This window comes from Chiloscyllium punctatum, chromosome 7 (genome assembly GCF_047496795.1).
Source record: "Chiloscyllium punctatum isolate Juve2018m chromosome 7, sChiPun1.3, whole genome shotgun sequence".
Classification (NCBI taxonomy): Eukaryota; Metazoa; Chordata; class Chondrichthyes; order Orectolobiformes; family Hemiscylliidae; genus Chiloscyllium; species Chiloscyllium punctatum.
In genome coordinates, this window is record NC_092745.1 from 135,364,694 (window position 1) to 135,387,854 (window position 23,161).

Genomic DNA, 23,161 nt, shown 5'->3' on the forward strand with positions numbered 1-23,161 from the left:
AGCACAGACACAGCAGGAACACAGCACAGTCACATCAGGGATACAGCATAAACACAGCAGGAATACAGCCCAGACACAGCAGGAACACAGCACAGACACAGCAGGAACACAGCACAGACACAGCAGGGATACAGCACAGGCAGAGCAGGGATACAGCACAGGCACAGCAGGGATACAGCACAGACACAGCAGGGATACAGCACAGGCACAGCAGGGATACAGCACAGACACAGCACAAACACGGCAGGAACACAGCAGGAACACAACACAGACACAGCAGGGATACAGAACTGACACAGCACAAACACGGCAGGAACACAGCAGGAACACAACACAGACACAGCAGGGATACAGAACTGACACAGCACAAACACGGCAGGAACACAGCACAAACACGAGAGGAACACAGCACAGACACAGCAGAATTACAGCACAGACACAGCAGGAACACAGCACAGACACGGCAAGGATACAACACAGACACAGCAGGGATACAGAACTGACACAGCACAAACACGGCAGGAACACAGCACAAACACGGCAGGAACACAGCACAAACACAGCAGAGATACAGCACAGACACAGCAGGAACACAGCACAGACACAGCAGGGATACAGCACAGACACAGCAGGAACACAGCACAGGCACAGCAGGGATACAGCACAGACACAGCAGGGATACAGCACAGAAACGGCAGGAACACAGCACAGACACAGCAGGAATACAGCACAGACACAGCAGGAACACAGCACAGACACAGCAGGAACACAGCACAGTCACATCAGGGATACAGCATAAACACAGCAGGAATACAGCCCAGACATAGCAGGAACACAGCACAGACACAGCAGGAACACAGCACAGACACAGCAGGAACACAGCACAGGCACAGCAGGGATACAGCACAGACACAGCAGGGATACAGCACAGAAACAGCAGGGATACACCACAGACACAGCAGGAACACAGCAGTGACACAGCAGGAACACAGCAGTCACATCAGGGACACAGCAGGAATACAGCACAGACACAGCAGGAACACAGCACAGACACAGCAGGGATACAGCACAGTCACATCAGGGGTACAGCATAAACACAGCTGGAATACAGCACAGACACAGCAGGTACACAGCACACACACAGCAGGAACACAGCACAGACACAGCAGGGATACAGCACAGACACAGCAGGAACACAGCACAGACACAGCAGGGATACAGCACAGACACAGCAGGAACACAGCACTGACACAGTAGGAACACAGCACAGTCACATCAGGGGTACAGCATAAACACAGCAGGAATACAGCACAGACACAGCAGGTACACAGCACAGACACAGCAGGAATACAGCACAGACACAGCAGGAACACAGCACAGACACAGCAGGGATACAGCACAGACACAGCAGGGATACAGCACAGACACAGCAGGAACACAGCACAGACACAGCAGGGATATAGCATAGACACTGCAGGAACACAGCACAGACACACCAGGGATACAGCACAGACACAGCAGGAATACAGGGCAGACACAGCCTGAACACAGCACAGATACAGCAGGAACACAGCATACACACAGCAGGAACATAGCACTGACACAGCAGGAACACACCACACACACGGCAGGAACACACCACACACACGGCAGGAACACAGCACACACACGGCAGGAACACAGCACACACACGGCAGGAACACAGCACACACACGGCAGGAACACTGCACAGACACGGCAGGAACACAGCACAGACACGGCAGGAACATTGCACAGACACAACAGGAAGACTGCACAGACACAACAGGAACACTGCACAGACAAAACAGGAAGACTGCACAGACACAACAGGAACACTGCACAGACAAAACAGGAACACTGCACAGACACAGCAGGAACACAGCACAGACACAGGAGGAACACAGCACAGACACAGCAGGAACATAGCATAGACACAGCAGGAATACAGCAAACACACAACAGGGATACAGCATAGACAATGCAGGAACACAGCACAGACACAGCAGGAATACAGTACAGACAAGCAGGAATCCAGCACAGACACACCAGGGATACAGTACAGACACCGGAGGAACACAGCACAGGCACAGCAGGAATACAGCACAGACACGGCAGGAATACAGCACAGGCACGGCAGGAATACAGCACAGGCACGGCAGGAACACAGCACAGACACAGCAGGAACACAATACACACACATCAGGCACACAGCACAGACACCCTCGGGAAACAGCAGAAACACTGCACAGACTCAGCAGGAATAAAGCACACACCCAGCAGGAACATAGCACTGACACAGCAGGGACTCAGCACACACAGGGCAGAAACTCAGCACAGACTCCATAGGGAAACAGCACAGACACAGCAGGAACACTATACAGACACAGCAGGAACACAGTACACACACAGCAGGAACACAGCACAGACACAGCAGGAACACAGCACACACACAGCAGGAACACAGCACAGACACAGCAGGAACACAGCAAAGACAAAGCAGGAAAACTGCACAGACACACCAGGAACACTGCACAGACACGGCAGGAACACTGCACACACACGGTAGGAACACAGCACAGGCACAGCAGGAATACAGCACAGACACAGCAGGGATACAGGACACACACAGCAGGAATACAGCACAGACACAGCAGGAATACAGCACAGACACAGCAGGGATACAGCACAGGCACAGCAGGGATACAGCACAGACACAGCAGGGATACAGCACAGACACAGCAGGGATACAGCACAGGCACAGCAGGAATACAGCACAGACACAGCAGGGATACAGCACAGAAACGGCAGGAACACAGCACAGACACAGCAGGAACACAGCTCGGAAACAGCCGGAACACAGCAGGAACATAGCACACACACAGCAGGAACACAGCACAAACACAGCAGAAATACAGCACAGACAAAGCAGGAACACAGCACAGACACAGCAGGGATACAGCACAGACACAGCAGGAACACAGCACAGGCACAGCAGGGATACAGCACAGACACAGCAGGGATACAGCACAGAAACAGCAGGGATACAGCACAGACACAGCAGGAACACAGCAGTGACACAGCAGGAACACAGCACAGTCACATCAGGGACACAGCAGGAATACAGCACAGACACAGCAGGAACACAGCACAGACACAGCAGGGATACAGCACAGACACAGCAGGAACACACCACTGACACAGCAGGAACACAGCACAGTCACATCAGGGGTACAGCATAAACACAGCTGGAATACAGCACAGACACAGCAGGTACACAGCACACACACAGCAGGAATACAGCACAGACACAGCAGGAACACAGCACAGACACAGCAGGAACACAGCACAGACACAGCAGGGATACAGCACAGACACAGCAGGAACACAGCACAGACACAGCAGGGATACAGCACAGACACAGCAGGAACACAGCACTGACACAGTAGGAACACAGCACAGTCACATCAGGGGTACAGCATAAACACAGCAGGAATACAGCACAGACACAGCAGGTACACAGCACAGACACAGCAGGAATACAGCACAGACACAGCAGGAACACAGCACAGACACAGCAGGAACACAGCACAGACACAGCAGGGATACAGCACAGACACAGCAGGAACACAGCACAGACACAGCAGGGATATAGCATAGACACTGCAGGAACACAGCACAGACACACCAGGGATACAGCACAGACACAGCAGGAATACAGGGCAGACACAGCCTGAACACAGCACAGATACAGCAGGAACACAGCATACACACAGCAGGAACATAGCACTGACACAGCAGGAACACACCACACACACGGCAGGAACACTGCACAGACACGGCAGGAACACAGCACAGACACAGCAGGAACATTGCACAGACACAACAGGAAGACTGCACAGACACAACAGGAAGACTGCACAGACACAACAGGAACACTGCACAGACACAACAGGAACACTGCACAGACAAAACAGGAACACTGCACAGACACAGCAGGAACATAGCATAGACACAGCAGGAATACAGCACACACACAACAGGAATACAGTACAGACAAGCAGGAATCCAGCACAGACACACCAGGGATACAGTACAGACACCGCCGGAACACAGCACAGACACAGCAGGAATACAGCACAGACACGGCAGGAATACAGCACAGGCACAACAGGAACACTGCACAGACAAAACAGGAACACTGCACAGACACAGCAGGAACACTGCACAGACAAAACAGGAACACTGCACAGACACAGCAGGAACATAGCATAGACACAGCAGGCATACAGCACACACACAACAGGGATACAGCATAGACAATGCAGGAACACAGCACAGACACAGCAGGAATACAGTACAGACAAGCAGGAATCCAGCACAGACACACCAGGGATACAGTACAGACACCGGAGGAACACAGCACAGGCACAGCAGGAATACAGCACAGACACGGCAGGAATACAGCACAGGCACGGCAGGAATACAGCACAGGCACGGCAGGAACACAGCACAGACACAGCAGGAACACAATACACACACATCAGGCACACAGCACAGACACCCTAGGGAAACAGCAGAAACACTGCACAGACACAGCAGGAATAAAGCACACACCCAGCAGAAACATAGCACTGACACAGCAGGGACTCAGCACACACAGGGCAGAAACTCAGCACAGACTCCATAGGGAAACAGCACAGACACAGCAGGAACACTATACAGACACAGCAGGAACACAGTACACACACAGCAGGAACACAGCACAGACACAGCAGGAACACAGCACAGACACAGCAGGAACACAGCACAGACACATCAGGAACACAGCAAAGACAAAGCAGGAAAACTGCACAGACACACCAGGAACACTGCACAGACACGGCAGGAACACTGCACACACACAGTAGGAACACAGCACAGGCACAGCAGGAATACAGCACAGACACAGCAGGGATACAGCACAGACACAGCAGGAATACAGCACAGACACAGCAGGAATACAGCACAGACACAGCAGGGATACAGGACAGACACAGCAGGAATACAGCACAGGCACAGCAGGGATACAGCACTGACACAGCAGGGATACAACACAGACACGCCAGGAACACAGCACAGACACGGCAGGAACACAGCACAGTCACATCAGGGATACAGCATAAACACAGCAGGAATACAGCACAGACACAGCAGAAAACACTATACAGACACAGCAGGAACACAGCAAAGACACGGCAGGAACACAGCACAGACACGGCAGGAACACAGCACAGACATGGCAGGAACACAGCACAGACACAGCAGGGATACAACACAGACACAGCAGGAACACAGCACAGTCATATCAGGGATACAGCATAAACACAGCAGGAATACAGCACAGACACAGCAGGAACACAGCACAAACACAGCAGGAACACAGCACATACACAGCAGGAACACAGCACATACACAGCAGGAACACAGCACAGACACAGCAGGGATACAGCACAAACACAGCAGGGATACAGCACAAACACAGCAGGGATACAGCGCAGACACAGCAGGAACACACCACTGACACATCAGGGATACAGCATAAACACAGCTGGAAGACAGCACAGACACAGCAGGTACACAGCACACACACAGCAGGAATACAGCACAGACACAGCAGGAACACAGCACAGACACAGCAGGAACACAGCACAGACACAGCAGGGATACAGCACAGACACAGCAGGAACACAGCACAGACACAGCAGGGATACAGCACAGACACAGCAGGAACACAGCACTGACACAGTAGGAACACAGCACAGACACAGCAGGGATACAGCACAGACACAGCAGGGATACAGCACAGACACAGCAGGGATACAGCACAGACACAGCAGGAACACAGCACAGACACAGCAGGGATATAGCATAGACACTGCAGGAACACAGCACAGACACACCAGGGATACAGCACAGACACAGCAGGAATACAGGGCAGACACAGCCTGAACACAGCACAGATACAGCAGGAACACAGCATACACACAGCAGGAACATAGCACTGACACAGCAGGAACACACCACACACACGGCAGGAACACTGCACAGACACGGCAGGAACACAGCACAGACACAGCAGGAACATTGCACAGACACAACAGGAAGACTGCACAGACACAACAGGAAGACTGCACAGACACAACAGGAACACTGCACAGACAAAACAGGAACACTGCACAGACACAGCAGGAACACAGCACAGACACAGGAGGAACACAGCACAGACACAGCAGGAACATAGCATAGACACAGCAGGAATACAGCACACACACAACAGGGATACAGCATAGACAATGCAGGAACACAGCACAGACACAGCAGGAATACAGTACAGACAAGCAGGAATCCAGCACAGACACACCAGGGATACAGTACAGACACCGCAGGAACACAGCACAGACACAGCAGGAATACAGCACAGACACGGCAGGAATACAGCACAGGCACGGCAGGAATACAGCACAGGCACGGCAGGAACACAGCACAGACACAGCAGGAACACAATACACACACATCAGGCACACAGCACAGACACCCTAGGGAAACAGCAGAAACACTGCACAGACACAGCAGGAATAAAGCACACACCCAGCAGAAACACTGCACAGACACAGCAGGAACACAGTACACACACAGCAGGAACACAGCACAGACACAGCAGGAACACAGCACAGACACAGCAGGAACACAGCACACACACAGCAGGAACACAGCACAGACACAGCAGGAACACAGCAAAGACAAAGCAGGAAAACTGCACAGACACACCAGGAACACTGCACAGACACGGCAGGAACACTGCACACACACGGTAGGAACACTGCACACACACGGTAGGAACACAGCACAGGCACAGCAGGAATACAGCACAGACACAGCAGGGATACAGGACAGACACAGCAGGAATACAGCACAGACACAGCAGGAATACAGCACAGACACAGCAGGGATACAGGACAGACACAGCAGGAATACAGCACAGACACAGCAGGGATACAGCACAGACACAGCAGGGATACAACACAGACACACCAGGAACACAGCACAGACACGGCAGGAACACAGCACAGTCACATCAGGGATACAGCATAAACACAGCAGGAATACAGCACAGACACAGCAGAAAACACAATACAGACACAGCAGGAACACAGCAAAGACACGGCAGGAACACAGCACAGACACGGCAGGAACACAGCACAGACACGGCAGGAACACAGCACAGACACAGCAGGAACACAGCACAGACACAGCAGGAACACAGCACAGTCATATCAGGGATACAGCATAAACACAGCAGGAATACAGCACAGACACAGCAGGAACACAGCACAAACACAGCAGGAACACAGCACATACACAGCAGGAACACAGCACATACACAGCAGGAACACAGCACAGACACAGCAGGGATACAGCACAAACACAGCAGGGATACAGCACAAACACAGCAGGGATACAGCGCAGACACAGCAGGAACACAGCACAGACACATCAGGGATACAGCATAAACACAGCAGGAACACAGCACAGACACAGCAGGAATACAGCACAGACACAGCAGGAATACAGCACAGACACAGCAGGAACACAGCACAGACACAGCAGGAACACAGCACATACACAGCAGGAACACAGCACATACACAGCAGGGATACAGCACAAACACAGCAGGGATACAGCACAAACACAGCAGGGATACAGCGCAGACACAGCAGGAACACAGCACAGACACAGCAGGGATACAGCATAAACACAGCAGGAACACAGCACAGACACAGCACAGACTCTGCAGGTAAACAGCACAGACACAGCACGAACACAGCACAGACACATCAGGGATACAGCATAAACACAGCAGAATCACAGCACAGACACAGCAGGAATACAGCAGGAACACAGCACAGACACAGTTCAGACTCTGCAGGTAAACAGCACAGACACAGCAGGAACACAGCACAGACACAGCAGGGATACAGCACAAACACAGCAGGGATAAAGCGCAGACACAGCAGGAACACAGCACAGACACATCAGGGATACAGCATAAACACAGCAGGAACACAGCACAGACACAGCAGGGATACAGCATAAACACAGCAGGAACACAGCACATACACAGCAGGGATACAGCACAAACACAGCAGGGATACAGCACAAACACAGCAGGGATACAGCGCAGACACAGCAGGGACACAGCACAGACACAGCAGGGATACAGCATAAACACAGCAGGAACACAGCACAGACACAGCACAGACTCTGCAGGTAAACAGCACAGACACAGCAGGAACACAGCACAGACACAGCAGGGACACAGCATAAACACAGCAGGATCACAGCACAGACACAGCAGGAATACAGCAGGAACACAGCACAGACACAGTACAGACTCTGCAGGTAAACAGCACAGACACAGCAGGAACACAGCACAGACACATAAGGGATACAGCATAAACACAGTAGGATCACAGCACAGACACAGCAGGAATACAGCAGGAACACAGCACAGACACAGTACAGACTCTGCAGGTAAACAGCACAGACACAGCAGGAACACAGCACAGACACAGCAGGGATACAGCACAGACACAGCAGGGATACAACACAGACACATCAGGGGTACAGCATAAACACAGCAGGAATACAGCACAGACACAGCAGGAACACAGCACAGACACAGCAGGAATACAGCACAGACACAGCAAGAACACAGCACAGACACAGCACAGACACAGCAGTAACACAGCGCAGACACAGCAGGGATACAGCACAAACACAGCAGGAACACAGCACAGACACAGCAGGAACACAGAACAGACACAGCAGGAACACAGCACAGACACAGCAGGGATACAGAACTGACACAGCACAAACACGGCAGGAACACAGCAGACACATCAGGGATACAGCAGGAACACAGCACAGACACAGTACAGACTCTGCAGGTAAACAGCACAGACACAGCAGGAACACAGCACAGACACAGCAGGGATACAGTACAGACACAGCAGAAATACAGCACAAACACAGCAGGGATACAGCATAAACACAGCAGGAATACAGCACAGACACAGCAGGAACACAGCACAGACACAGCAGGGATACAGCACAGACACAGCAGGGATACAGCACAGACACAGCAGGGATACAGCACTGACAAAGTAGGAACACAGCACAGTCACATCAGGGGTACAGCATAAACACAGCAGGAATACAGCATAGACACAGCAGGAACACAACACAGACACAGCAGGAATACAGCACAGACACAGGGATACAGCACAAACACAGCAGAGATACTGCACAGACACAGCAGGAACACAGCACAGACACAGCAGGAACACAGCACAGACACAGCAGGGATACAGAACTGACACCGCACAAACACGGCAGAAACACAGTACAGACACAGCAGGGATACAGCACAAACACAGCAGGAACACAGTACAGACACAGCAGAAATACAGCACAGAACCAGCAGGGATACAGAACTGACACAGCACAAACACGGCAGGAACACAGCACAAACACGACAGGAACACAGCACAGACACAGCAGAATTACAGCAAAGACACAGCAGGAACACAGCACTGACACAGCAGGAACACAGCACAGTCACATCAGGGATACAGCATAAACACAGCAGGAATACAGCACAGACACAGCAGGAACACATCACAGACACAGCAGGGATACAGCACAGACACAGCAGGAATACAGCACAGACACAGCAGGAATACAGCACAGACACAGCAGGAACACAGCACAGACACAGCAGGAACACAGCACAGACACAGTAGGGATACAGCACAGACACAGCAGGAACACAGCACAGACACAGCAGGAACACAGCACAGATACAGCAGGGATACAGCACAGACACAGCAGGGATACAACACAGACACAGCAGGGATACAACACAGACACAGCAGGGATACAGCACAGACACAGCAGGAACACAGCGCAGACACGGCAGGAACACTGCGCAGACACAGCAGGAACACTGCACAGACACAGCAGGAACACTGTACAGACACAGCAGGAACACTGCACAGACACAGGAGGAACACAGCATAGACACAGCAGGAATACAGCACACACACAACAGGGATACAGCATAGACACTGCAGGAACACAGCACAGACACAGCAGGAATACAGTACAGACAAGCAGGAATCCAGCACAGACACACCAGGGATACAGCACAGACACAGTAGGAACACAGCACAGACACGGCAGGAATACAGCACAGGCACGGCAGGGATACAGCACAGACACAGTAGGAACACAGCACAGACACACCAGGGATACAGCACAGACACAGCAGGAATAAAGCACAGGCACGGCAGGAATAAAGCACAGACACAGCAGGGACACAGCACAGACTCGGCAGGAACACAGCACAGACTCGGCAGGAATACAGCACAGACTCAGCAGGAACACAGCACAGACTCGGCGGGAACACAGCACAGACTCGGCAGGAACACAGCACAGACACAGCAGGAACACAGTACACACACAGCAGGAACACAGTACACACACAGCAGGAACACAGTACACACACAGCAGGAACACAGTACACACACAGCACAGACACAGCAGGAACACAGCACACACACTGCAGGAACACAGCAAAGACACAGCAGTAATACAGCACAGACACTGCAGGGATACAGCACAGAGACAGCAGGGATACAGGACAGACACAGCAGAAATACAGCACAGACACAGCAGGGATACAGCACAGACACAGCAGGGATACAGCACAGACACAGCAGGGATACAGCACAGACACAGCAGGAATACAGCACAGACACAGAAGGAACACAGCACACACATGGCAGGAACACAGCAAAGACTCCGTAGGGAAACAGCACAGACACGGCCGAAACACAGCACAGACACAGCAGGAACACAACGCACTCACATCAGGAACATAGCTTAGACACAGCAGAAATACAGCACAGACACACCAGGAACACTGCACAGACACAGCAGGAAACACTATACAGACACAGCAGGAACACAGCACAGACACAGCAGGAACACAGCACAGACACAGCAGAAATACAGCACAGACACACTAGGAACACTGCACAGACACAGCAGAAAACACAATACAGACACAGCAGGAACACAGCACAGACACAGCAGGAACACAGCACAGACACTGCAGGAACACAGCACAGACACTGCAGGAACACAGCACAGACACTGCAGGAACACTGCACAGACGCTGCAGGAACACAGCACAGACACTGCAGGAACACAGCACAGACACTGCAGGAACACAGCATAGACACAGCAGGAACATTGCACACACACGGTAGGAACACAGCACAGACACTGCAGGGATACAGCACAGAGACAGCAGGGATACAGGACAGACACACCAAGAATGCAGCACAGACACAACTGGAAAACTGCATAGACACAGCAGGAACTCAGCACAGACACTGCAGGGATACAGCACAGACACAGCAGGTACACAGTATACGCACAGCAGGAACACAGCACAGACACGGCAGGAACACAGTACAGACACTGCAGGGATACACCACAGACACAGCAGGAACACAGTATACGCACAGCAGGAATACAGCACAGACACGGCAGGAACTCAGCACAGACACTGCAGGGATACACCACAGACACAGCAGGAATACAGCACAGACACAGCAGGAACACAGCACAGACACAGCAGGAATATAGGACAGACACACCAGGAACACAGCACAGACACAGCAGGAATATAGGACACACACAGCAGGAATACAGCAGGAACACAGCACAGACACAGCAGGAACACAGCACACGCACAGCAGGAACACAGCACAGACACAGTAGGAACACAGCACAGACACAGCAGGAACACAGCACAGACACAGCAGGAACACAGCACAGACACAGCAGGAACACAGCACAGACACAGCAGGGATACAGCACAGACACAGCAGGAACACAGCACAGACACACCAGGGATACAGCACAGACACAGCAGGAACACAGCACACACACAGCAGGAACACAGCACAGACACACCAGGGATACAGCACAGACACAGCAGGAACACAGCACAGACACGGCAGGGATACAGGACAGACACAGCAGGAATACAGCACACACACAGCAGGAACACAGCACAGACACAGCACAGACAAAACAGGAACACTGCACAGACACAGCAGGAATACAGCACAGACACAGCAGGAAACAGCACAGACACAGCAGGAACACAGCACAGACACAGCAGGAACACAGCAGGAACACAGCACAGACACCTTCGGGAAACAGCACAGACACGGCAGGAACACAGCACAGACACAGCAGAAATACAGCACAGACACACCAAGAATACACCACAGACACTGCAGGAACACAGCTTAGACACAGCAGAAATACAGCACAGACACACCAGGAACACTGCACAGACACAGCAGAAAACACAATACAGACACAGCAGGAACACAGCACAGACACAGCAGGAACACAGCACAGACACAGCAGGAACACAGCACAGACACTGCAGGAACACAGCAAAGACACACCAAGAATGCAGCACAGACACAGCAGGAACACAGTATACGCACAGCAGGAACACAGCACAGACACGGCAGGGATACAGGACAGACACAGCAGGAATACAGCACAGACACAGCAGGAACACAGCACAGACACAGCACAGACAAAATAGGAACACTGCACAGACACAGCAGGAATAAAGCACAGACACAGCAGGAAACAGCACAGACACAGCAGGAACACAGCACAGACACAGCAGGAACACAGCAGGAACACAGCACAGACACAGCAGGAATACAGGACAGACACAGCAGGAACACAGTACAGACACAGCAGAAATACAGCACAGACACACCAGGAACACTGCACAGACACATTAGGAACACAGCAAAGACACACCAAGAATACACCACAGACACTGCAGGAACACAGCACAGACACAACAGGAACACTGCACAGACACAGCAGGAACACAGCAAAGACACACCAAGAATACACCACAGACACTGCAGGAACACAGCACAGACACAACAGGAACACTGCACAGACACAGCAGGAACACAGCACACGCACGGCAGGAACACAGCACAGTCACGGCAGGAACTCAGCACAGACACAGCAGGGATACAACACAGACACAGCAGGGATACAGGACAGACACCGCAGGAATACAGGACAGACACCGCAGGAGTACAGTACAGACACAGCAGGAACATAGCACCGACACAGAAGGAACACAGCACAGACACAGGAGGAACACAGCACAGACACAGGAGGAACACAGCACAGACACAGCAGAAACACAATACAGACAAAGCAGGAACACAGCACAGACACAGCAGGAACACAGCACAGACACAGCAGGAACACAGCACAGACACAGCAGGAACACAGCACAGACACAGCAGGAACACAGCACAGACACAACAGGAACACAGCACAGACATGGCAAGAACACAGCACAGACACAACAGGAACACAGCACAGACATGGCAGGAACACAGCACAGACACAGCAGAAACACTATACAGACACAGCAGGAACACAGTACACACACAGCAGGAACACAGCACAGACACAGCAGGAATACAGCACAGATACAGCAGGAATACAGCACAGACACAGCAGGAACACAGCACAGACACAGCAGGAACACAGCACAGACACACCAGGAACACAGCACAGACACAGCAGGAACACAGCACAGACACAGCAGGAACACAGCACCAACGCAGTAGGAATACAGCACACACACAGCAGGAACACAGCACAGACACGGCAGGAACACAGCACAGACACAGCAGGAACACAGCACAGACACAGCAGGAACACAGCACACACACAGCAGGAACACAGCACAGACACGGCAGGAACACAGCACAGACACAGCAGGAACACATCACAGACACAGCAGAACACAGTACAGACACAGCAGGGATACAGCACACACCCTCTGACAGTGCGCACTCCCTCAGTACTGACCCTCTGACAGTGCTGCACTCCCTCAGCACTGACCCTCTGACAGTGCAGAACTCCCACAGCACAGACACAGCAGGAACACAGCACCAAAGCAGTAGGAATACAGCACACACACAGCAGGAACACAGCACAGACACGACAGGAACACAGCACAGACACTGCAGGACACAGCACAGACACAGCAGGAATACAGCACAGACACAGCAGGAAAACAGCACAAACACTGCAGGAACACAGCACAGACACAGCAGGAACACAGCACAGACACAGCAGGAAAACAGCACAAATACCGCAGGAACACAGCACCGACACAGTAGGAAAACAGCAAAGACACAGCAGGAACACCGCACACACACACACATCAGGCACACAGCACACACACACATCAGGCACACAGCACAGACACAGTAGGGAAACAGCAGACACAGCAGGAACACAGTACACACACATTAGGAACACAGCACTGACACAGCAGGAACACAGCACACACACGGCAGGAATATAGCACAGACACACCAGGAACACAGCACACACACATTAGGAACACAGCACTGACACGGCAGGAACACAGCACACACACGGCAGGAACACAGCACACACACATTAGGAACACAGCACTGACACAGCAGGAACACAGCATAGACACGGCAGGAACACAGCACAGACACGGCAGGGATACAACACAGACACGGCAGGAACACTGCACAGACACGGCAGGAACACAGCACAGACATGGCAGGAACACAGCACAGAGACGGCAGGATACAGCACAGACACAGCAGGAACACAGCACACGCACGGCAGGACCTCAGCACAGACACAGCGGGAACACAACACAGACATGGCAGGAACACTGCGCAGACACAACAGGAACACTGCACAGACACAACAGGAACACTGCACAGACACAACAGGAACACTGCACAGACACAACAGGAACATTGCACAGACACAGCAGGAACATTGCACAGACACAGCAGGAACACTGCACAGACACAGGAGGAACACAGCACAGACACAGCAGGAACATAGCATAGACACAGCAGGAATACAGCACACACACAACAGGGATACAGCATAGACACTGCAGGAACACAGCACAGACACAGCAGGAATACAGTACAGACAAGCAGGAATCCAGCACAGACACACCAGGGATACAGCACAGACACAGTAGGAACACAGCACAGACACGGCAGGGATACAGCACAGACACAGTAGGAACACCGCGCAGACACACCAGGGATACAGCACAGACACAGTAGGAATACAGCACAGACACGGCAGGAATACAGCACAGGCACACAGGAACACAATACACACACATCAGGCACACAGCACAGACACCGTAGGGAAACAGCAGACACAGCAGGAACACTGCACAGACACAGCAGGAATAAAGCACACACCCAGCAGGAACATAGCACTGACACAGCAGGGACACATCACACACACGGCAGAAACTCAGCACAGACTCCGTAGGGAAACAGCACAGACACAGCAGGAACACAGCACAGACACACCAGGAACACAGCACAGACACAGCAGGAACACAGCACAGACACAGCAGGAACACAGCACACACACAGCAGGAACACAGCACACACACAGCAGGAACACAGCACAGAGACAGCAGGGATACAGGACAGACACAGCAGGAATACAGCACAGACACAGCAGGAAAACTGCACAGACACACCAGGAACACTGCACAGACACAGCAGTAATACAGCACAGACACAGCAGGAAAACTGCACAGACACACCAGGAACACTGCACAGACACAGCAGGAACACTGCACAGACACAGCAGGAACATTGCACACACACGGTAGGAACACAGCACAGACACTGCAGGGATACAGCACAGAGACAGCAGGAATACAGCACAGACACAGCAGGAACACAGCACAGACACAGCAGGAACACAGCACAGACACAGCAGGAACACAGCACAGACATGGCAGGAACACAGCACAGACACAGCAGAAACACTATACAGACACAGCAGGAACACAGTACACACACAGCAGGAACACAGCACAGACACAGCAGGAATACAGCACAGACACAGCAGGAATACAGCACAGACACAGCAGGAGCACAGCACAGACACAGCAGGAACACAGCACAGACACACCAGGAACACAGCACAGACACACCAGGAGCACAGCACAGACACACCAGGGATACAGCACACACCCTCTGACAGTGCTGCACTCCCTCAGCACTGACCCTCTGACAGTGCAGAACTCCCACAGCACAGACACAACAGGAACACAGCACCAACGCAGTAGGAATACAGCACACACACACAGCAGGAGAACACAGCACAGACACGGCGGGAACACAGCACAGACACAGCAGGAATACAGCACAGACACTGCAGGAACACAGCACAGACACTGCAGGAACACAGCACAGACACTGCAGGAACTCAGCACAGACACAGCAGGAAAACAGCACAAATACCGCAGGAACACAGCACCGACACAGTAGGAACACAGCAAAGACACAGCAGGAACACCGCACACACACACACATCAGGCACACAGCACAGACACAGTAGGGAAACAGCAGACACAGCAGGAACACAGCACACACACATTAGGAACACAGCACTGACACAGCAGGAACACAGCACACACACGGCAGGAATATAGCACAGACACACCAGGAACACAGCACACACACATTAGGAACACAGCACAGAAACGGCAGGAACACAGCACAGACACAGCAGGAACACAGCAAAGACACACCAAGAATACACCACAGACACTGCAGGAACACAGCACAGACACAACAGGAACACTGCACAGACACAGCAGGAACACAGCACAGACACAGCAGGAACACTGCACAGACACAGCAGGAACACAGCACACGCACGGCAGGACCTCAGCACAGACACAGCAGGAACACAGCACAGACACCGCAGGAATACAGGACAGACACAGCAGGTATCATAGCACTGACACAGAAGGAACACAGCACAGACACGGCCGAAACACAGCACAGACACAGCAGGAACACAACACACTCACAGCAGGAACACAGCTTAGACACAGCAGAAATACAGCACAGACACACCAGGAACACTGCACAGACACAGCAGAAACACTATACAGACACAGCAGGAACACAGCACAGACACAGCAGGAACACAGCAGGAACACAGCATAGGCACAGCACAGACACAACAGGAACACTGCACAGACACGGCAGGAACACAGCACAGACACGGCAGGAACACAGCATAGACACGGCAGGAACATAGCACAGAAACGGCAGGAACACAGCATAGACACGGCAGGGATACAACACAGACACGGCAGGAACACTGCACAGACATGGCAGGAACACAGCACAGACATGGCAGGAACACAGCACAGAGACGGCAGGATACAGCACAGACACAGCAGGAACACAGCGCATTCAAAGCAGAAACACAGCACACACACGGCAGGAACACAGCACACACACAGCAGGAACACAGCACCAACACAGTAGGAACACAGCACACACACGGCAGGAACAGAGCACACACAAGGCAGGAACACAGCACACACAAGACAGGAACATAGCACTGTCACAGCAGGAATACAGCACAGAAATGGCAGGAACACAGCACATTCACGGCAGAAACACAGCACAGACACGGCAGGAACACAGCACAGACACAGCAGGAACACAGCACAGACACAGTTGGAACACAGCACAGACACAGCAGGAACACTGCACACACACAGCAGGAACACTGCACACACACAGCAGGAACACTGCACACACACAGCAGGAACACAGCATACACACAGCAGGAACACAGCACAGACACCTTCGGGAAACAGCACAGACATGGCAGGAACACAGCACAGAAACCGCAGGAACACAGCACAGACACAGCAGGAACACAGCACCAACGCAGTAGGAATACAGCACACACACAGCAGGAACACAGCACAGACACGGCAGGAACACAGCACAGACACAGCAGGAACACAGCACAGACACAGCAGGAACACAGCACAGACACAGCAGAACACAGCACAGACACAGCAGGGATACAGCACAGACACACCAGGGATACAGCACAGACACACCAGGGATACAGCACAGACACACCAGGGATACAGCACACACCCTCTGACAGTGCGGCACTCCCTCAGTACTGACCCTCTGACAGTGCTGCACTCCCTCAGCACTGACCCTCTGACAGTGCAGAACTCCCACAGCACAGACACAGCAGGAACACAGCACCAAAGCAGTAGGAATACAGCACACACACAGCAGGAACACAGCACAGACACGACAGGAACACAGCACAGACACTGCAGGACACAGCACAGACACAGCAGGAATACAGCACAGACACAGCAGGAAAACAGCACAAACACTGCAGGAACACAGCACAGACACAGCAGGAACACAGCACAGACACAGCAGGAACACAGCACAAATACCGCAGGAACACAGCACCGACACAGTAGGAAAACAGCAAAGACACAGCAGGAACACCGCACACACACACACATCAGGCACACAGCACACACACACATCAGGCACAGAGCACAGACACAGTAGGGAAACAGCAGACACAGCAGGAACACAGTACACACACATTAGGAACACAGCACTGACACAGCAGGAACACAGCACACACATGGCAGGAATATAGCACAGACACACCAGGAACACAGCACACACACATTAGGAACACAGCACTGACACGGCAGGAACACAGCACACACACGGCAGGAACACAGCACACACACATTAGGAACACAGCACTGACACAGCAGGAACACAGCATAGACACGGCAGGAACACAGCACAGACACGGCAGGGATACAACACAGACACGGCAGGAACACTGCACAGACACGGCAGGAACACAGCACAGACATGGCAGGAACACAGCACAGAGACGGCAGGATACAGCACAGACACAGCAGGAACACAGCACACGCACGGCAGGACCTCAGCACAGACACAGCGGGAACACAGCACAGACACGGCAGGAACACTGCGCAGACACAACAGGAACACTGCACAGACACAACAGGAACACTGCACAGACACAACAGGAACACTGCACAGACACAGCAGGAACACTGCACAGACACAGCAGGAACACTGCACAGACACAGGAGGAACACAGCACAGACACAGCAGGAACATAGCATAGACACAGCAGGAATACAGCACACACACAACAGGGATACAGCATAGACACTGCAGGAACACAGCACAGACACAGCAGGAATACAGTACAGACAAGCAGGAATCCAGCACAGACACACCAGGGATACAGCACAGACACAGTAGGAACACAGCACAGACACGGCAGGAATACAGCACAGACACGGCAGGGATACAGCACAGACACAGTAGGAACACCGCGCAGACACACCAGGGATACAGCACAGACACAGTAGGAATACAGCACAGACACGGCAGGAATACAGCACAGGCACACAGGAACACAATACACACACATCAGGCACACAGCACAGACACCGTAGGGAAACAGCAGACACAGCAGGAACACTGCACAGACACAGCAGGAATAAAGCACACACCCAGCAGGAACATAGCACTGACACAGCAGGGACACATCACACACACGGCAGAAACTCAGCACAGACTCCGTAGGGAAACAGCACAGACACAGCAGGAACACAGCACAGACACACCAGGAACACAGCACAGACACAGCAGGAACACAGCACAGACACAGCAGGAACACAGCACACACACAGCAGGAACACAGCACAGACACAGCAGGAACACAGCAAAGACACAGCAGTAATACAGCACAGACACAGCAGGAAAACTGCACAGACACACCAGGAACACTGCACAGACACAGCAGGAACACTGCACAGACACAGCAGGAACACTGCACACACACGGTAGGAACACAGCACAGACACTGCAGGGATACAGCACAGAGACAGCAGGGATACAGGACAGACACAGCAGGAATACAGCACAGACACAGCAGGAACACAGCATAGACACAGCACAGACAAAACAGGAACACTGCACAGACACAGCAGGAACACTGCACACACACGGTAGGAACACAGCACAGACACTGCAGGGATACAGCACAGAGACAGCAGGGATACAGGACAGACACAGCAGGAATACAGCACAGACACAGCAGGAACACAGCATAGACACAGCACAGACAAAACAGGAACACTGCACAGACACAGCAGGAACACAGCACAGACACAGCATAGACACAGCACAGACAAAACAGGAACACTGCACAGACACAGCAGGAACACAGCACAGACACAGCAGGAACACAGCACAGACATGGCAGGAACACAGCACAGACACAGCAGGAATACAGCACAGACACAGCAGGAATACAGCACAGACACAGCAGGAATACAGCACAGACACAGCAGGAACACAGCACACACACAGCAGGAACACAGCACAGACACACCAGGAACACAGCACAGACACACCAGGAACACAGCACAGACACAGCAGAACACAGCACAGACACACCAGGAACACAGCACAGACACACCAGGGATACAGCACAGACACACCAGGGATACAGCACACACCCTCTGACAGTGCGCACTCCCTCAGTACTGACCCTCTGACAGTGCTGCACTCCCTCAGCACTGACCCTCTGACAGTGCAGAACTCCCACAGCACAGACACAACAGGAACACAGCACCAACGCAGTAGGAATACAGCACACACACACAGCAGGAGAACACAGCACAGACACGGCGGGAACACAGCACAGACACAGCAGGAATACAGCACAGACACGGCGGGAACACAGCACTGACACAGCAGGAACACAGCACAGACACGGCGGGAACACAGCACAGACACAGCAGGAATACAGCACAGACACTGCAGGAACACAGCACAGACACAGCAGGAAAACAGCACAAATACCGCAGGAACACAGCACCGACACAGTAGGAACACAGCAAAGACACAGCAGGAACACCGCACACACACACACATCAGGCACACAGCACAGACACAGTAGGGAAACAGCAGACACAGCAGGAACACAGCACACACACATTAGGAACACAGCACTGACACAGCAGGAACACAGCACACACACGGCAGGAATATAGCACAGACACACCAGGAACACAGCACACACACATTAGGAACACAGCACAGAAACGGCAGGAACACAGCACAGACACAGCAGGAACACAGCAAAGACACACCAAGAATACACCACAGACACTGCAGGAACACAGCACAGACACAACAGGAACACTGCACAGACACAGCAGGAACACAGCACAGACACAGCAGGAACACTGCACAGACACAGCAGGAACACAGCACAGACACAACAGGAACACTGCACAGACACAGCAGGAACACAGCACACGCACGGCAGGACCTCAGCACAGACACAGCAGGAACACAGCACAGACACCGCAGGAATACAGGACAGACACAGCAGGTATCATAGCACTGACACAGAAGGAACACAGCACAGACACGGCCGAAACACAGCACAGACACAGCAGGAACACAACACACTCACAGCAGGAACACAGCTTAGACACAGCAGAAATACAGCACAGACACACCAGGAACACTGCACAGACACAGCAGAAACACTATACAGACACAGCAGGAACACAGCACAGACACAGCAGGAACACAGCAGGAACACAGCATAGGCACAGCACAGACACAACAGGAACACTGCACAGACACGGCAGGAACACAGCACAGACACGGCAGGAACACAGCATAGACACGGCAGGAACATAGCACAGAAACGGCAGGAACACAGCATAGACACGGCAGGGATACAACACAGACACGGCAGGAACACTGCACAGACATGGCAGGAACACAGCACAGACATGGCAGGAACACAGCACAGAGACGGCAGGATACAGCACAGACACAGCAGGAACACAGCGCATTCAAAGCAGAAACACAGCACACACACGGCAGGAACACAGCACACACACAGCAGGAACACAGCACCAACACAGTAGGAACACAGCACACACACGGCAGGAACACAGCACACACAAGGCAGGAACACAGCACACACAAGGCAGGAACACAGCACACACAAGGCAGGAACATAGCACTGTCACAGCAGGAATACAGCACAGAAATGGCAGGAACACAGCACATTCACGGCAGAAACACAGCACAGACACGGCAGGAACACAGCACAGACACAGCAGGAACACAGCACAGACACAGTTGGAACACAGCACAGACACAGCAGGAACACTGCACACACACAGCAGGAACACTGCACACACACAGCAGGAACACAGCATACACACAGCAGGAACACAGCACAGACACCTTCGGGAAACAGCACAGACATGGCAGGAACACAGCACAGAAACCGCAGGAACACAGCACAGACACAGCAGAAACACTATACAGACACAGCAGGAACACAGCACAGACACAGCAGTAACACAGCACAGACACAGCAGGAACACAGCACAGTAACCGCAGGAACACAGCACAGACAGAGTAGGAACACAGCATACACTCAGCAGGAACACAGCACAGTCACATCAGCTTTTGGGTGAGTGGTTTTTAGCAGTTTCCCTATTCCTTGTGGGAACACAGTTTAACATCGTTTTTATGACATGCAATTTGTGGCATTTTCTGGAGATTTGAGAGTTTAGTGGAGATCTGTGGATTAGATTTCAGCTGCTGATCAGCACTGAGTGCAAACCAGCAACCTTCTGTATCGTTTACAACGAGACTGCATTTCAGGACAATCAGAACAGTCAGGAAAGAGAGAGGGATAGGCAGGAAGAGAGAAACAAGGAAAGATAGAAAGCAAGTGAGAGACAGAGGGAGAAAGAGACAAGGGGAGGTAGAAAGATGGAGTGGCAGACAGACAGACAGAGCGAAAGACATTGAGAGAAGGGGAGAGACAGATAAAAATGTAGACAGAAAGAATAAAAGACAGAGAACATTCTGAGGCTACATTAGTCCATATAACATTGCAATAAATAGCAGCATCTTATCTGTTATCGCAGCACCATAAACCAGACCATCGAACAGCGACACGGGTTATTGTCCATATAATGAAA

The 23,161-nt window shown here is 52.3% G+C and overlaps 1 protein-coding gene across 7 annotated transcripts in view; it reads right to left on the reverse strand.

Moving 5' to 3' along the window:
• The window catches only part of col11a1a (collagen, type XI, alpha 1a), a 444,140-nt gene that overhangs the window by 378,728 nt on the left and 42,251 nt on the right, over positions 1-23,161 (reverse strand). The window lies entirely within an intron of this gene.